This window comes from Larus michahellis, chromosome 23 (genome assembly GCF_964199755.1).
Source record: "Larus michahellis chromosome 23, bLarMic1.1, whole genome shotgun sequence".
NCBI lineage: Eukaryota > Metazoa > Chordata > Aves > Charadriiformes > Laridae > Larus > Larus michahellis.
Genome location: NC_133918.1, coordinates 2,118,190 through 2,134,323, shown reverse-complemented (window position 1 = coordinate 2,134,323; position 16,134 = coordinate 2,118,190). Strand labels below are relative to the sequence as shown.

General features: G+C 60.6%; 1 protein-coding gene across 4 annotated transcripts in view; it reads left to right on the top strand.

The window, feature by feature from the left end:
- The first annotated feature begins 4,301 nt into the window (after positions 1–4,301).
- Positions 4,302–16,134, top strand: part of LINGO3 (leucine rich repeat and Ig domain containing 3) — a 29,687-nt gene continuing 17,854 nt past the window's right edge. For 2 of the 4 annotated variants that reach the window (XM_074565949.1, XM_074565945.1), the window contains exon 1: positions 5,811–6,027. The gene's annotated coding sequence lies outside the window, so the exon portion shown is untranslated. Of the gene's footprint in view, positions 4,613–5,810; positions 6,028–10,758; positions 10,809–16,134 lie in introns of those variants that run through there. The other 2 variants (XM_074565947.1, XM_074565948.1) reach the window with 2 other exon arrangements.

Below are 16,134 nucleotides of genomic sequence, written 5' to 3'. Positions count from 1 at the left end.
TGGACGCGTTCCTGTGCCACCTGCTGTGGGTGACCCTGCTGTGGCCGGGGGTTGGAGGAGATGATCTCCAGAGGTCCCTGCCAACCCCAACATTCTGTGGTTCTCTGTGATTCCCCACCCCAGGGACCCCCCCAACCCCACGGTGTCGCTGCACCTTCCCCACCACACCGTGCTTGTAGCCCCGCCGAAGGCTGGGGACCCTTGGGGACACAGGCAGCTCCTTGATCCTGCCTGGCTGAGGATCACAGCGGGAAGGGGGAACCAGGGCACGTCCTCTCGCAGTGATTCCTCTGTGAATGAATCCTGGTACTGCGAGCACCTCCCTGGATTAGCAGGGCAAACAGAAACCCCTCAGCTGCCGGGATGAGAAAATGAGCCGGGCAGCGCTGGCCCCACCTTCCCAGGGGAATAAATCATCAGCTGCGGGCTCAGCACTGCAGTGGGGCCGAGAGATGAGTTCGGGGGGCGAGCAGCCCCCCCAGGTGAACATGCAGCACCCGGAACACCCGCGTTTCCACGCCGGGCAGTTATGGGCTCCGTGAGCACGGGGAGATGCTGGGACCTGGGTGCGGAGCGGCCACAGAAGCGATGGCCTCACGAAGGGGACCTGGGGCGGGCAGAGCCCCACCACCAGCATCGTGCTGGGCAGCAGGGGGAGAAACGCAGCCTGTGCTGGGATACTGGAGATAATTCGCTTGATCCACCCAGGTGTGCTGGTTTTGAGGGCCGTCGAGCGCGCAAAGCTCCTGCTGAAGCCTATTGCTGCTGGTGTTTGGTGCCAAACTGAGCCACGGACCTTAAAAAATGGGATTGGGGGAAATTCTCCTTCTGGGGCACTTTGTCACCTTGGGCTGAAAAGAGACATCTTGACCCAGACAGCGAAAGGGCACACTTAGGGGTTGCTAAAGGGTGGGTGAGGAGCCAAGCTCCGCGGTCACCAGAAGCCCTGGCAGTCGCAGGGGGGAAAGGTCCCTCTCCTTCCTGCTCGGATTAAAACCTTTCTCCTGATGGTGTTTCTGCTGGGGCCAGCTCAGAACAGCAGGTGCTTGGCCCGAGAAACTTTCATTGCAGTTACCAAATATTTATTAAAAGTAACTAGGATTAGTCATGGGCTCAGGCTGTGTTTGCGGAGCAGGTACATATGTCCGGGGCTTTGTAGGTAAATAGGAGGCTGAGGTGGTTTCCCTCAGGGGGTTCCTGCTCTGAAGCAGATCAAAACCGCAGCCACAGGAACATCGGGGTCAGGGCAGAGCGAGCAGGAGGAGATGGGCTTTGTAGGGGGAACGTCGCCGACTCCGTGCGGAGGAGGCCACGTACAGCGACCTCGTCCCCCCTCAACCCCCAGGAGCGGGGGCAGCGGGCCATGCCCTCCCTCTGCCCGGGTGACACTCGGTGGGGGGAGGCTGCGTTTTGGGGTGCCGATGGGGGACCCCGGCCAGAGCAAGCCCATGGGACCTCGCAGCCGGGCACTGCGGGTCCCACGGCGGCACGTCCCTGGCAGGAGGTCGCTCCAGGCTGGGAACCTGCGATGGAGCGGGGCTCCTCCTGCCCTTCCAGCTGTAGGAGAGGACAACATGGGGTGGTGTCCCCGGGGCACCCAGGGCCTTGCTGCCTCCGGCCATGCGGTGTCACTCTCCACTCGTGTTTGGGTCTCTGCAAAGCCTCCGACCAGAGCATCTCTGGGGGGGTGAATAACCCCAGGAGCCACCCAGGAAAGAGGCACCGTGACACGTCCCAGGCTCAGCCCCAGCAGCGTCCGTCCCAGGGGTACAAGTCCTGGGGACGATGCTGTCCCCAGTCCCTGTGGTTTGGCTGGCTCTGGTGCAGCGGCATGTGGGGCTGGGGGTGTCGGGGCAACCCTCCAGCCACCCCTGGGGGTGATACCCTGCCAAGCAAGGACCAGCTCCTTGGCATCCCCGAGCCCTTCGAGCATCGGTCCAGCGCCAAAGGGGGGGTCAACGAGCTCCCCACCCACCCCATTTCTGCAGGGTTAAACGCCGGCTCCTTCTGGACCTGCCACGGGGACCGTGAGCCGGCCGGCCGGCTCCTTCTAGGAGTTAATCGAGGTTTCTGTTAGCCAAAATTAACAGCCACCGAGAGGCTGTAGCCATCACATGGCTCCCACTGCTGCATCCTTGGTGGCGGGAGTCGCTGGCTGCCACCGGAGCTGGCAGCGCTGGAGTGCTGCATTTCGGCTGGCAGGGTACCAGCGCGTCCAGCAATACTGGGGGCTGGCACGGCCCCCCGGCAAGCAGGGAGAGCCCTGGCCCCCGGGCCAGCAAGGAAAGCTCCTGCCTTCCACTGTGGGAAGGCAAAAATGGGGGCAAAAAGGAGTTTACCTCCCTATTTATTGGATTTTTTTTTATTTTTTTTTTCCCTTGGCACGTTTCTGCCAAAAACTCTTTGAGATTTTGAGCGTGTGCCAGAGCAGCTGTGATTTTTTTTTCTTTCTCCCTCGCTTTTTTTTTTCTTTTTTTTTTTTTTTAAAAAAAATCGTTTTGCTGAGTCTGTGTGAAAATGCCCCAGAAAGCAGTAAAACTTGTCAAGACGCTCCCAGCGCTGGCTGGGAGCCATCCCCGAGCCCCCCCCCGAGCCCCCCCCCGGCCCCGAGCTGGGGACAGGGACACCTCGACGGGAGGAGGTGACATTCCTGTTCCCCTCCGTTCACAGGGGACAGCTGGGACCCAGCTGGCCCCGCTGCATCCTCAGTCCCGATGCTGAGCGCGAGGCAGAGTTTGGAGCCATGTGTTTTATGGGTCCCCATCCTCATTTGCTGGGGGACGGCTATTTTACGCAGGGTCAGGCTCTGGGGACGGGGGTGACAGGTCCAGGGGACCTAAGGAGGGGACCGGCCCCATCTCAGCACCCCAAACGCCACGGCCCCGCCAGGGAGCCATCTCCAGGCGCGCAGAGAACAGGGACCCCAAACTGTCTCCTGGCGTAAGGTTCTTTTTGATTAACGCTCGTATCGCAGCCGATTTGAATTAATTGCAGAGCAAAACACGGGGACACGGCGCCGCGGGGTTCCCCCGATGTCCAGCGCGGGGCTGCGGGGCCGCAGCCGGGGAAAGCAGAGCCGTAACCTCAGCCTGGCACCGTTTCCCTGCATTTTTGTCCTGTTCCGTGGTTAAAGCCCAAAGCGATGCTAAAGGGGCATCAAAGCTGACGGGAGGAGGTGGCAACGGGGGCGCACTCGGCAGAGGCGTTGGGGGGGGGAGCTGAGTTAAAACCCACGTTAGGGGCTTCAGTCACAACCTGCCTTTTCCCTTATCCTGGGCAAACCGCTTACTTTGGGGGAAACCAAAGCACAGCCACAATAATGGTACGAAGGGGACACAGCGAGATATAACTAACTTGTTTTTCTGGTGAGAGGCTTGGGGAGGGGACGAGGACGAGGTGGCCCCCTCTAACATGGGCTTCCCCCAGCTCCCCCGCTGCGTTCCCAGCCCTCTGCCCCCCCAAAAAGCAACGTGAACCCCCGCCAGCAGGTGGGAAAGCATCTTCCATCAGACAAAATCAGCTCGGCGCTCGGCTGCCAGCGACAGGAGCACGAGCCGTACGGATGAAGCGATTCCCCCCATCCCTTGATTAATAACAAGGCCGGCCTGCGGAGCGAGGGCTGGGGGCAGGGGGGAGGACGCGCTGCTTTAATTGACTCCGTGTTTTTGAAACAGCGGCTTAACGACTAGGTTCAAATTAGCCAGAATCACCTTTCCATCCTGGGGAATTGGAATGAAACGTGGATTGCTCCAGCACGCCCTCCCGCCGGCCTCTTAAAAATACATCTCCAACGAAACCAGTTGCATTTCTCACGCTTGGATTTTTTTTTTTTCATCTTTTATTAAGCAGATAAATTGTTATTGTTTAAACCAGCATGAAATACCTTCACACCCGTGTAAATCTCCCGGTTTTAACTGCAGAGCCAGGGAGGAGGCTGGGGATGAAACTCAAATGGGAAAGCCTGAGATGCTTGTGCCTGCAATGAAATTATAAATCCACATCCCCGGAGCAAACGAGCGGTAGGAGGCAGCCAGAAATCTCCATCGGCAGGAGCGCTGGGCTGCAGCAAGGGGTGGAAGTTGCAACTGGAACCGATAAGACACCCAAGCCGGGAGAGCTGTTGGCATTTCTCCTGGCAACATCCTGGACAAACGGAGCCAATTCAGTCACGATGGTCTCATAGGGGAGCCCCCGGCATGAAATCAGCCTGGGATTCAGCACCCTGCCCTGCTCCTTACCCCTGATTTCTTCCCTCAGTTGCCCCATCTGTAAAATGGAGGACACGCTGCCAAACCCTGCTTGAAAACCGCTGTCATTTGCAGAAAATGTTAACTGAATTGCTCAGGTGATGCTCGTCGGCTGTCACGCAACGCATCAAGGGCACAGGACACTCTGCTTCAGTAGCCCACGTCCCCTCAGCCCTGTGACAAGGCTAACGCCAGCCTGGACCGAGCAGCAACGAACGGAGAAAAGCAACAATTCTGCCCTGGAAGGAAGTCAGCCCTAACGAGGGAATTGGCCTCTCTCATCCTCAAAGCCTAATTAAACAAATCAGCTGTATTTGTGGGGGCGGAGAGGGGCAAGCAGGGAGCTCCAGGAGGAATGGCTAATGGTGAGTGCTGGGCCTGTGTGGGATGTGGGTGCTGGTGGGGTGTGGAGTGGAGTTGAACCATGGCGTTGCCCAGTGAGCCGGGCACCTTCCCAGCCCTGCTGTGCCTGCCTGTGAGCCTGGCTTCGCTGCCAGGGACGGCAGAGCCCTCTGTGGGGACACGAATGCAGTGGCCCTTGTTGGGCTGGGGGCTGTGCTCATCCCGGGTGCCGCAGTGCTGTTTGTGCCCGGGTTGTCCCAGTTTCCCTGTGGAATAGGGGGGAAATGGCCCTGGTGGTCCATGATCACCCCCATGGAGTCGGCCTCCAGTGCAGAGAGGGGGAGCCCCCAGTGAGGTGGGTAGCTGGACCCTGTCCCAGGGCAAGTGGGGTAGCATGGAGTGGGGGGGACACAAGCAGGCTGGTGTGGGGCTGGGGGAGCCCAGACAGGGTGGCATGGGGGTACCTGGGCATGCTGGCATGGGGTCAGGGCTCCAAGCAAGATAGCCCAGGGCTGAGGGAGCCCAGGCGGGGTGATGTGGGGGTACCCGGGCACTCTGGCACGGGATTGGAGCCCCAGGCAGGGTGACACGGGGTGGGGGGAACACAAGCAGGCTGGTGTGGGGCTGGGAGACCCCAGGCAGTGTGGTTGTGGCGGTACTTGGGCCTGCTGGCATGGGGTTGGGGGTCCCAGACAGGGTGGTGTGGGGGCACCTGGGCATGCTGGCATGGGGTCGGAGCGCCAGGCAGGGTGACACGGGGTGGGGGGAAGGCAAGGAGGCTGGTGGGGGGCTGGGGGACCCCAAGCAGGGTGGCGTGGGGGTACTTGGGCATGCCGACATGGTTGGAGACCCCAGGCAGGGTAGCCTGGGGCTTGGGGGGAGCCCAGGCAGGGTGGTATGGGGTTGGGGGCCCCACACAGGGTGGTGTGGGGGTACCTGGGCACACTGGCATGGAGTTGGGGGTCCCACACAGGGTGGTGTGGGGGTACCCAGGCATGCTGGCATGAGGTCGGGGACCCCAAGCAGGGTAGCCCGGGGCTGGGGGACCCCAGTCTGGCCGGGGGGGACCAGTCCCCTCCCCTTTGGGCATGGCAGCGCAGGGAGGGGACCCCCGTGCCCTTCCCCGCCGGCTCTGCCCCTTCCCCCGCCCGCAGCCGCCAGCCCGGGGCCGCGCATCGCCGCCGTCCCCGTCCCTCCCCCGCGCTCCCGGGGCGGCGCGGCCCGGCGGGGGGCGCGGGGGGCGGCTCCCTCGGCCGCTCCGCCGCCGCACGGCCAGGCGCGGCGGGCAGCGGGGACGGGCGCCACCGCCGCCCCCGGGGAAGAGCCGGGGCCGGGCCGGGGTCCCTCCGGAGCCGCCGCCGCTGCCGCCCCCGGGGCTGCGGCTCTGCCCGCGCCGCCGCCGCCGCGCCATGGGCAGCCCGGCAGCCGGAGCCGAGCGGTGAGTGCGGGGTCCCGGGAATGGCGGGGAGGAGGCGGGGGGACACGCCGCCGTGCTGTACCGTGTCGTGCCGGACCGGGCCGGAGCGGACCCCGCCGGGCCGGGGGAGGCAGAGCCCGGCGGGGACGCACACGTGGGTGCGGGGGGGATGCGGCCGCGAACGTCCCCCCCCCCGTTGGGGCCACCCTCCTCCATCTGTCCCCGTCACCCCCGGGGCTGCCCGGCCGGTGCCCACCGCCCGGGGCTGCAAGGCCCCTCCGCTCCCCGCTGGTGCCCCGGGAGAGGGGGCTCAGCCCCGGCTCCGGGGTTGGGGGGGAGGCGGTTTTAGGAGAGGGCGGTGGCGGACACGGCTGTCGCCCCCCGTGGCACCGGGGATTTAAATGGCCTCAAGCGGGCGCGGAGCTGCACCGGGAGGTCCAGCCCTGAACCTGCCCGGCTCCATCCTCCGCCGCCCGGCTCCGCTCTGCCCTCGGCCCCGGTGTTCGGAAGGGCTGGTGCCTGCAGTCTCCCCGCCGTCAGGGCTGGGGCTGCTGCTCCCAGCCTTTCCCCGGCAGACCCCAGCGGGTCTGAGCATCGCCAGGCGTCAGGAAGGGTCTTCCCCCATCTCCCATCGCTCCCCTTTTCCCCCTAGTCCTGCAGGTTCTCGCTCCTCGCCGCCCCGGGGCCCTGCCTGTCCCCTTCTCTCAGCATCCTTGATTTTAGGGCTAGGCGGATTCTCCTGTCAAAAAATCCCAGGGCTGGTTTAAATGCAAATGTTACCGGGGTTGTGTTTCTCAGGGAAATGGAGCAGGCAGCAATCGCAGCATACGCGGCTCCTGTCGCCGTTCTGGAATAGCAGCCTGCCTCTTCCTACTCCACATCCAGAGTACTTTTGTGCCAGTTTCTTAATCCACTTGCAAAGCGGCTTGAGCTAAAACCTGACAAAAGGTGCTCTAATTCCCACAGCGTTTGCGCAAGGGAGCGATGGCAGAAGAGCAGCTGCTCTTTAAATTCGTGCCCAGCCTTACCCTGAGATGAGGTTTTGGGAAGGAGAAAAGAGCAAACAGGAGGAGAGAGGAGAGCAGAAGCAGGCTGAGCGCCTGCAAAATAGATGGAGAGCGGATCGGTGCGTGGATCCGCAGCCTGGCAGCGCCCAGAGCCGGCCCTTCGGAGCAAAGAGCATCCGCTGCAGGTGGAAAGGCTGGAACCTGGGGACGGATCGGGGTTGGGGACCCTCGGTGGCCTAGTGAGGACCAGCCTGGGCCTTTCAGAGAGCTCCCACTTGCTGCTTGGTCACGGCTGCCGAGGTGGTGCTGCCCTGGCTGGGGATGCGCTGCCTGCGGGCAGGGGGTGTCCTTCTGGGGCCCTGCTTTACCCAGGTCCAGCCCCGCTGCCGGCGAGACGCCACGAGAAAAGCCGCATCCAGAGAGAGAAAGTTCCTACAAGCATCTCTCTCAACCAAACCACAAGGAATTAAAAAAGAGAAAACCCGAAAAAGCAGAGTTGCCCAGCAGCTCCCAGCAAGCCGAGCAGCTGCTCGGTGCGAGATACTCACGTGTGGCTTTAAAGCCGGGGCTGGGTTCCGCTGCTGGCCTTAAAAATACAGAAATGCGGGCGGTAAGACCTGCGATAACCCCTTGGTAAAGGGGGTGCTTGGGGCTTTGCACCCCAAAGCTCAGCTTTGTGCCGCTGCTTCACCATCCCTTTGGCTGCAGGATGGAGACAGGGGTACGGTCCCTGCTGCCCGCGCCCCGGGGCACGGCAAGAACTGTGGCACATGCCCTTTAAACGGGAGAATCATTCAAGACGTGTTGGGGAGCTGCCAGTTTGACAGCCTGTGATCGATCCAGTTTAATTTGAGCTAATGTATTTATCACCGGGCGTTCGTTAAGGCGGAGGGGAGGGAGCGGAGTCGCTGCCTCACGCCGCTGGAGGACTGGTAGTGCTGGGTGAGTTTTGGCCAGGGCAGGTGGGAGAGGTGGCTGCTGATCCCACCACCTCCAACGCTTCTCATGGTTTTCAGAGGTTGCAAAAATCCCGCTTGGATGTCTGCAGCCTTTCCCAAAGCCCTCGGTGCCGGGCTGAGCTGAGCTCGGGGGAAGATGCTCTGCAGAACAGCCGGAGAAGCGCCCTGAGGGCAGGGAGCAAACGCGTTCCCATCGGTGCAGGGACGCAGGAGGCAAAGCAGCTTCATGGAAGAGTTGGGTTTTTTGGCTTAAAAAATGAGCAGTTTTTGCTTTTATCCGGCCTTGTTGGGAGGAGGGGGCTGGAGGACCAGCGAAACAGGGGCTGGGTTGCGTTTCCCTGCTCTGGGGCTGCCCTTTGGAGCTGCCCCTTGGCGTCGGTGCCCGGGGTGGAAGCGGCTGCGCGGGGCTGAGCGAGGGACTCGCGGCGGTGGCAGAGCCCAGGCATCCCCCAGGCACGGCCGGATCCTGCACCACCTCCCGCTGCTGCTGGGCTCAGCCCTTCCCAGGGGACACACGTACGCCCATCCCTCGCTGAAGATAGCAGGGCTGGGGGCTTTTTTCCTATTTTTTTTTTTTTTTTTTGGAGCGTTTTGAGCTCAGGAATGTCTGCTTTTATTAGCTGTGTTAATCCTGCATCACAAGATAACGCATCCCTCGCTCCAAGGCCCAAACCTAATCACTGCGCTTTTCCTCCGAGCAACGGCACGGGCCCGAATTAAACATGGAATTTGAAGCCCAGACAAGAGCGCCCATCTGTATTTGCTCTCGGCGTTTAAAGGCTTTAAATTGATGTTGTTGGAATTGATTTTTTTTATTTTATTTTATTTTTTTTTGCCCGACTTCTGGTTGTCGGCTCACCGCTCTTTGGCCCCCGAGCATCCCGCCGGGGAGCGGGTGGCCCGTCTTTGCTGAGCGCGCGGGGAACCGAAGCTGCGGTGAGGCAGAAGGAGCAGGCGGGCGCGGAGGAGCCGGGCTGTTCCGGCAGCTACGAGCCACGTCGCTGCTGCGTTCGCCTCCCCGGGACGGGAGCGAGCTGTTGCCGTAGCCCTGGAAATAACGTCGGGAACGTCAAGCACGTGGACGGGTGGGTTTTGCGTGGGCAGTGGTAATTCCCGCGTCGCCGGCTCGCTGCGGTGTGGGCAGCCCGGGTGGGATGTCCGTCGCCAGCAGCATCTCTCTGAGTACCAGATCCCACATCTCAGAGCTAAGGGACCCGGGGGGCGAGCAAGGCCGACCATGAGTTGTCCCCTGCCGTGCTGAATCACCAGGTGGCTATAAAAAAGCCCCAAGATGCATCCCGTGCCTCAGTTTCCCTGTCTGTAAATGCACATGGTCTGGAGGCTTGGCTTTGTAGGTTGATACGCTCTCTCAGACGGCCCAAATCCTGCTGCCCGTCTGTGTCCACGGCTGTAAAGCGATGCTTGAATTGTCGGAGAAGGGCGGAGGGGGCATCACGCGGCGTCTCTGCCAGCCCTGGGCAGGGGCTGCAGTGCCGGGGGCGGATGGTGCCGCCGCTGGAGGTGCCGCCGGAGCCCAAAGGGCCGTTTTGTGAGTCCTGGAAAAACACCAAAACGAACAGGCGAGGGCAGAAATGTTCAGAGCAGAGATTTGAGAGGAGATGAAGGAAAGCAATAAAACCCGCGAGAGCATTTGGAAAAGATGCCGAGAGCCGCTCCGGCTCGCCGGCCGCGGTAGGGAAATTGATTTGGCTTCAGGAGTTATCGGCTGACTTTTCTGTCAGGCTATTTTTGAAGTTTATGTAGGGTTTACCGTGCAAGACGAAGCAAATGCATCCGCGAGGGTTGGCTCCGGGGATGCGGGGGCGGCTGGACCGCAGCATCACGCGGCCGCTGGCAGCGGGCGCTGGGTGGCCATCGGCAACGACATGCGTTGGTTTCTCCTCCGTTTCATCCCTTTGCTATAAGCCGCGATGCTTTGGGGCTGTAGCCGGACCCCCATGCTGGCCCCCCAGCCCCACGGGGTGTCGGAGGTGGGGGCTGAGGTGGGGCGGGATGTGGGGCCAGGGCTGGTGTGGGTGGCAGAGGGGGAAAATGACACTTGTCATCGGCAAGCAGAGCCCTCCCCAGCCCCGAGCAGGGGCTGCCCTTCCCTCTTCTTCATCGAAACTGGGCAAACTGGGACAGGAGCAAACTCACCCCAGCGCGGTCAAACAGGGTGGATAATTTGGGCAAACCGCGAGAAACGACTTCCCCGTGGTGAGTTAAAAAACCCCAAAGCTAACCACGAAGGGTCTGGGCTGCGATCCCCAGGCTGCCAGGGTGCCTGGGCATCCACGTGGGCACCCAGTGGCCGGGATCCGGGTGCCAGGCTGGGGAGCGGAGGCAGCATCGTCTCGCCGAGCGGCTCGGTCCCAAGCGGTGAAGGCGGCCACAGCCCTGGCACGTGCCCTCGGCTGGCTCAGCCCAGCTCTTTCCTTCCTTTCCTGCCTTCCTCCCCCTGAATTTTTCATGCCACCGTGAGCTTCGCCGCAGTTTGCAGCCCCATCCATCATAGGGGTTTGGTTTTTTTAAAGCTGCGTCCCAGCTCTTAACGGCTGGGACCTGGAGCGGCCAGAGCTGCTTGTTCGGCTCCCGATGTGCCAGCCAAAATAGCAGCGGCCGCATACCAGAGTGGAGAGAAACAAGTGTCGCCGAGAATTAAAATGACAGATCCCGACATTAAGGTCTCCGAGGGTTTGCGCTTTATTAAGCAACAGTGAGTTCATGGGAAAGGACTTTCACCCGGAGCACCGGTTGTGTCTACAAGAAAAGAGAACCGGGGACTATATTTAGGTCGAGCCGTGCGATGGGGAGGCAGGGCCGGGCGCCGCGGGAGGTGAGCTGGGCATCGTCGGCCCCGCGAGGGCGAGCCCTGTCCCTGCAGAGCCCGGGGAGGATTTGGGGGGACGCGGGGACCAGGCGATGGGAACAGCACGGCTTGGAGATGCTGCGGAGGGACAACCCTCGGTGCTGCGGGGCGGGCGCGCGGGGAGGTTCCCCTCTCCTGTGCCGCGGTCTCTTTGGCGTCTTGCATGCCCAGACCCACCTCAGCCATGGCCGAGTGCCTGTGGCGTGGCTGGGAAAGCCCCTCCGGGCAGGATTCGCCCTGTCCACAAGTTGCTCCCACGCAGCATCCATCCTGTCCCCGGGTGAGGAGCAAAGTGGGGTCCCTCGCGCAGCTCCTGCTCCCTAAAATGTGGTTTCGTGATGATGAGGTTATCTAACAGATCGGTGTTTTATCTCTTTGCCTTAGGGTCCCCCTCTTCCCGCCGCCCCCTCCTATTAAAAATTCATTGTTTCCCCCAGATACTGTTGCTAGAGGGAGACGGGGAGGAATAAAGGAGGTTCTGGGAAAGGAAGAGGGAAAATATTTAATAGGAAGGGAATAGAAGAAACGTTTGAAGCAAATATTGTCCCTCTCGCTGCCCTGGGCGCGTTTGAGCCCCCGTCACGCCGATGCTCCCAGCAGACTCGGGGAGGTCGTGTGGGACCCGGGATGAATCCAGGCAGTGGGGACCTTCCTGCTCCTGCCTGGGGCTTGAGGAACCCGTCACCGTGGAGGTGGCAAAGCCCCCGCTGGCCTCCAAGCCGCGAGCGTGGGGACATCGTGGCTGTTTCACGCGGCAAACGCAGGCAGACGCGGGAGGGACGGAGCAGCGGGAAGGTGGACGTGCAGCGGGGCGGGGGGATGCGCCTGACCTCCGGCTCGTCCCCCGTCCTCGTCATCTCAGAAAAGTTCCCCCCCGCCAGGCCCCGCTCACTTTTCCTACTCGATTTGGATGCTGTTTCGGTCCGGGTGGATGAGAGGGTGCGTTTGGAGGCTGAAATAATTCAGAGGGGGGTCGAGGGGCTGCGCGCTGTGGGGCTGGCTCAGCTGGCCCTGCGGCACGAGGAGCTTTGACTGTAACGTGGAGGTGTCGGGCAGCTGTAAAATAACCGAAGTGGGGGGAACGGCGGCGTGCTGCCCACGGGGATGGACTGAGTAGGACCCAGGCGGGCTCGAGAAGGTGTTTTCCATCTTCAAAAGGTCCTCGCGATGCTCCTGGCGGGTCGGTGAGCAGCAGAGGTTGGCAGAGCACCGTCCCGCAGCACGGAGCCGGGCACCTAAAGCGGCTCTGGCCGAGCATCCCATCCAAACCCCATCAGCCGAGTCTCCGCGGTGACTCTGGCTTATGGATACTATAACAACTCAAATTAGGCGAGTGGTTTTGTTTCCCGTTAGGTGTTATTCCATGGGAGGTATTGCACTCTGTGCCCGGAGCCGTGCCCTGCCTGCTGTTTCGGACCCGGTCCCGACGGAGCAGCCAGAGGAACCACGTGAGGGCTGTTGGTGCTTCTGGCCTCTTTTTCCAGAGGGTCACCCGGTCTGACCTTCCCTGCGCCGAGGACAGCTGGGCACCAACTCTTCAATATTGCCAGAATGAGCTATTTTGTATTTTTCCATTTAAATCTCATTTGAAGGAAAGTCCATCTGGTTGCCTTCGTGCTGCCGGAGGAAAAAAGGCTGCTCTCAGGTCAGGTTTCTGCGGGGCATCTCCTCGCTGGACACCCAGGTGAGGTCGCACATCCAGGACCTCCGTCTCTTCACCTTTCCATGACAGCAATGAGGAGGGGTGGAGCAGGGCCCCCGTTATTGAACGCTAATTGGGAACGGAAAACGAGCAGGGCCCTGCCGTTGCGAACCCAAGATGAAGTGACACAAATGAGATCTAAATTGTGACCTTTTTCCGTAAGCAGGAGTATTAACTAAGTGTGACAAATGGCGGGGGGGGGTGAAAAATAATCCTGCCTTCGTTAGTCCTCGTGCCTAGGGCTGATGTGGAACTGGAGCCTTTGGTCCGCTCCCGGGAAGCGCAGCTGGTGCTGCCGGACATCCCTCCCAACCGTGCCCGATGCCCAACGGAATGTCGGTCCATGGAGGCCGGACCTTTTCCATCATCAGTTCAGGGAGCCGTTTCTCTTCTTGCCTTCAGGGACGCTTTTTAGCATCCAGCCCCAGCCCCAGGACGGCGATATCCCTCTGGCAAAGCCATTTCCAGCTTAGGGAGTGTCCCGCCGGGATTCGTCACCGCTGCCTTTCCCCCCCCGCCCTTGCTCAGCCTCGCACCGACATCTGGCAACCTCTGGAAACTCAGGCCCAAGTTGTTCATTGCGTCAAATGGGATTGTGATCTGATGGTGATGCTCATCCATCACCGGCCACGCTCCTGTCCCGGCTGCCAGGTTTGGGGTTTTTCCCATGAATTTGCCCGGAAGCCCTGGCCGGGTCGCGGCTGTTGCTGGCCCGTGAGTTACAGTTCACGCAGGGACACAGGCAAAGTTGTCCCCGGTGCAGGGACCGCTCGGGGCTGGGGTGGGCTCCGACTGTGCCGCCAGGGTCCGGTTCGGCTGCCCTCATCTCAGTGGCTTCCCACTTTCCCAAGATTCTAAAGAAACAGGTCTTTTTTTTTTTTTTTCCTGTTTCATTTTTTAACGGCTCTGCCCCATTTCTCCATTTCTCTCCCTGGGTTCGTTTCTGGCTGTGTCCCCCCCCAGGAGCTGGGAGACCCCATGTACTTGCTGGGATGCTGCTATGGACCAGTGGAGGTGAATTTTTCCTCCTTCCCTGATGGTTTTCTAAATTTTCCCATTTATTTTTGCAGAAAGATGCTCTTTGAGGGCACATCACCGAGAGTGATTTCGCTGTGGATTTCAAGTAAATGGCCCGTGACTCCCCCTCCATGAAAATACGTCACTTTTATTGTTCATATTTCAATAACTAAAGGTCAAATGGAAGCCGGGCTGGCTGGGAAGTCTGATGTTAATTACTCTAATGAGCAAAAGTCTCTGGTTTACTGTTCCGTGCCGCTCTCTGAGATGCTGAGGTGATGCGAGGCTGGCTTGGCCGGACCCTGGGCACCGTTGGGTGTCCTGTGGCTGCATGAGGGTGTTGAGGGGCTCCTGGGGTCCAGGTTTCTCGTGGGTTTGGGGGGCTGCAGGTCTCTCGAGGGCTGGGATGAGCTGCAGGTTCGCTGCCGTGCACGTCTGCAGGCTCCGGCTGGGAGAGTTGGTCTGCGCATCCCAAGGGATGCTCCTGCCCTAGAGGAGCTTGGCTCGGGGCATCCTGGTCTGGTCCTCTGGAGGTACAAGTGTCTCTGCTGGTTTCACAGGACACCTGGGTCCCCCTTTGGCTTCGCTGTCAAACTTCTTCTTCAAGAGGTTCCCATGCGCAGAACTTGCACTGGAACCACCTCGATGGAGAGGCAGGTCCCCTGTGGTGCCCGGGAGAGCAGACTCGTTCCCCGGTTCCTACATCAAATTTAGAGCGAAAAGAGTTAAAATCCAAATTTTAAGTATATGTGCCTTAAAATACAAGGCACAGGGGCTAGACGGTGGCGAGTGCTCTGGTGGGGCGAGTACACGGAGCGCTGGGGAGTTGTGGTGGTGGTGGCATGTGAGACTGGAGGAGGTTTTAGGCCACTTCACCCACATGCTGGTGGGTCCCGTTTCACGGGGATTAAAATGCATTTGCAGACACAAAAAAAACCCCAAAGTAACCTGAAACGAAGGTTGCTAAGTGTCGCCGGAGCTGCCAAAAAACAAATGCCAAGACCATCAGCCGAGACCCTCATCGTTCAGAGGGCTGGGAACGGCGGGCGCAGGGAAGGTGTGTGTGGGGGGGGGGGGCGGGGGGGTTGATAAGCCAAACCCAGGCGCTTTCTAAAACGAGCTTAAATGCCACATCTACAACGTGCAGGGAGGTCCGGAGGCAAAGCCACCCCGTGCTCCTGCCTGCAGGGAGAGCAGGAGAGGAGCCGATAAGCGCAGGGAGTTGAGCAGAGTTTGGTTTCCTGCGATTTGGTTTCAGCAGCTTTGCAAGAAATATACGGGCACGTCCAGCTTGCTGGAATTTGGATTAAATTTTGCGTTATCCATCCCCGGCAGCCGCCGGGGAGCAGCAAGCCAAGCTGCTCTGTCCCAGTTGTACCTCACTCCTGGGTGGCGATGGCTCCCAGCGCCGCTCGTCGCGTCTCCGCCACCCCTGCCGCGACGCACGGAGGGGCCGGAGCGTTGCGAGGTCCCGCACACGTCGCGGCGGTGCAGGACTAATCCACTTCGAGGGATTTGGGTCTCTTCAGTCTGGAAAAAAGACGACTGAGGGGGGATCTTATCAATGCTGATAAATACTGAAAGGGGGGGTGTCAGGAGGATGGGGCCAGGCTCTTCTCAGTGGTGCCCGGGGACAGGACAAGGGGTAACGGGCACAAACTTGCCCATGGGAAGTTCCATCTCAACACGAGGAGGAACTTCTTTCCTGTGAGGGTGGCAGAGCCCTGGCACAGGCTGCCCAGAGAGGTGGGGGAGTCTCCGTCTCTGGAGACATTCCAACCCCGCCTGGACGTGTTCCTGTGCCACCTGCTGTGGGTGACCCTGCTGTGGCCGGGGGTTGGAGGAGACGATCTCCAGAGCGATGCTTTCCTGGAGGAATTGTAGTTTTTCCAGAGTTCTGCGCACTGTCAGTTCTCCAGGGACCCCAAAACTGGGGGTTTTCCCCACCCATAAGCAGCACCTGTGTCGTGGTTTAGCCTCAGATGGCAACAAAGAACCACGTGCCGCTCGCACGTGCCTTCCTAATACAGGAAGGATCGTAAGAAAAGGCAAGACTCTTGGGTTGGGACAAAGGCAGTTTAACAGAACAGCAAAGGGAACAGGCAAACAACAACAACAACAACAACAACAACAACACGGATAGGGGAATATACAAACGCGATTACGGAACCGCCGCTCGCCGACCGGCCGGACCCGGGACGCCCCAGCCCGCTTTTAAGCAGCAACTTCCTGCCCCCTCCCCCGGCAGCTCAGGGTGGGCGTGGCTCACATGGCATGGAATACCAGGAAAAGTTAACCCTATCCCCACCGGAACCAGGATAACCTGGACGGTGACGGGGCCCGCAGGAGCGCGCGGGGAGGCTGCAAGGGCCAGCCCTGCCCAGGCAGGCGGCACCCACCCTCCTGGCGTCGGCTCTTGGCCCCCCGGTGTCACCAGGGATGTCCCCCAGAGCACTAAGGGGGTACACGCCGTGTGCCAGCGGCTCCAGCTGCTGCTGCAGAGCCGGCTCCTCGTTTCTCCGCTGTTCTCCAGCAAATCCCCACGAGGGAAAGCTCCTTTGGTGAAGGCTCCCC